The sequence below is a fragment of the Coenobita brevimanus genome, chromosome 92 (assembly GCF_032717465.1).
Source record: "Coenobita brevimanus isolate Jiangsu-jjx chromosome 92, ASM3271746v2, whole genome shotgun sequence".
NCBI classification, from domain to species: Eukaryota; Metazoa; Arthropoda; class Malacostraca; order Decapoda; family Coenobitidae; genus Coenobita; species Coenobita brevimanus.
The window spans coordinates 19,622,807-19,625,465 of NC_137045.1; positions in this window are offsets into that span (position 1 = coordinate 19,622,807).

Genomic DNA, 2,659 nt, shown 5'->3' on the forward strand with positions numbered 1-2,659 from the left:
CCATTGCACAGTTTCACTATACCGCACTGTGTCACACTTTCTTAACACTTAGATCGCGTGGCCACTTCATTCATCTCATTTTCTTTACCCTTCTTTATCGCACCTTGTACATATCTACCTCACATTGTATGAGGAAGTTTATACTGAAATATTTCGTGTATCTTTTCCTGGTGGCCACCTCAGCCGCCGGCACCCGAGGCCAGGGGAGGGAGTGGAGGAGAGGGAGATGGGTGTGTTGGGCGTGTGTGGACCGGTGGGTGGACAGGTGTGCGAGTGGACTGATGGCTCAGGATACCACACTTATATTCCAGTGATGAGGCCGCGGTGTTGATAATATCCCTCTCTTTGATGTGTCGAACCTGCACGTATGCTTTATACTTCGTGTGTGTGTGTGTGTGTGTGTGTGTGTGTGTGTGTGTGTGTGTGTGTGTGTGTGTGTGTGTGTGTGTGTACTTTGTGCTTATGTTTCAAAAATGTTTATAAATTTCAGAATGAATAGAGTAGGAAAATATAAATATACTTTACTATGTGTTATTTTTGGGAATTTGTCTTATTTACCGTGATATTACACATTTTATGTTTAACAGGAAACTCTAGGGGATGAAAACGATCAGTAGCTTACCATCACCTCAATACCTTTATTTTTTCATAATCTTGTGTACACAGATGTAATATACACTATTAACGGAACCTACATAAATGTGAACCTGAAGCAGCAAATCATGTTTGCCTCCTGGGTTTGAACGAAGCTTCGTGATTTGAAGGTACTGTGAGAAGGTGAGAGAAAGAAGGATGTACCGGCAGTCTTAAGTCAGCACCGGATATGGAGCCATACATGCAGAGTACACAGACATGTTACTTACGTTGGGTGCAGCAGGAAGAATTGCAGCTGAATTAGTAAGAATGTATGGTGACCGATATCCTAACCGGAGGCAACCATCTCGGCCTACTCTCCTCCATGTAGAAAGGCGACTACAGGAATATGGCACACTGAATCCACGTGCAGTAAACAGAGGAAGGCCTCATGCTGAGCACCTACTTGATGTAGAAGAGGATATTCTCAACGCCATCGGAGATGAACCATCTACAAGTACACGTCAAGTAGTTGCACGATTCGGTGTGGCTCATGCATCTGTATGGAGGATTGTAAAAGACAAAGCCTGTACCCGTATCATCACCAGCCCATCCATGCTCTGACCGAATGTGATTATCTTCAGCGAGTGGATTTCTGTAGGTGGCTTCTTACCCATGCGAGAGAGAACAATAGTTTTCTTGCACATGTTTTGTGGAGTGATGAGGCTATGTTCACAGGAGGTGACATGCTAAACCAACATAATACACACACACATGGGAGGCAGAAAACCCACATGTAACAACAACAAGGGGACATCAAGAATGCTTTGCGATCAATGTGTGGGCCGGTATTCCTGGTGATCGTCTAATCGGACCATTTTTGCTACCACAACGACTTGCAGGCAATGTGTACACCAGATTACTTCAGGATGACCTCCCCATACTACTTGAAGATGTGCCCCTCAGAACACGTACACAAATGTAGTTCCAGCATGATGGGGCTCCATCTCACTTTTTTGCACGAGGTATGAGGGATTTCCTTAATGCTATGTACCCTGACAAGTGGATAGGCCGCGGAGGTTCCATTGCCTGGCCACCTAGATCACCCGACCCAACTCCACTTGACTTTTATCTTTGGGGACACCTGAAGAGCAGGGTGTATGCTACACCAGTCAACACTCGTCAGGAATTGTGACAAAGAGCTCAAGAGGCGTGCAGAGAAGTGAGGAATACACCAGGGGTATTTGAACGTGTACGCCAGTCACTTCTGCGCCGAGCCCAAGCCTGTATCAACGAGGGGGGGAAGAAATTTCGAGCACCTATTGTAATTCTGTGGTGTACAATACATCGGCGTACAGAAATGTGTGAAAAAATAAAGGTACTGAGGTGATGGTAAGCTACTGATGGTTGTCATCCCCTAGAGCTTCCTATTAAACATAAAATGTGTAATATCACGGTAAATGTGACAAATTTCCAAAAATGTCACTTGGTATATTTATTTTTTCTTACTCTATTCATTCTACAATTTACGAACACTATTTTTGAAACACCCTGTGTGTGTGTGTGTGTGTATATATATATATATATATATATATATATATATATATATATATATATATATATATATATATATATATATATATATATATATATATATATATATATATATATCGTTTCGTTTTCGTTTCGTTTTTAAAGGCTCCAACATGCTTGCATGTGTCGGCCTTGGTCACCTAATGGCGGCTCTCCACGCTGCACGATCCATTGCAGCCTCCCTGTTCAGTCCCTTAACCCTAAGGTCACACTTATATATATATATATATATATATATATACACACTTATATATATATATATATATACACACTTATATATATATATATATATATATATATATATATATATATATATACACACTTATATATATATATATATATACACACACACTTATATATATATATATACACACTTATATATATATATATATACACACTTATATATATATATATATACACACTTATATATATATATATATATATATATATATATATATGTCAACACCATGGCAGCCTATAATGCCTGGCCAGT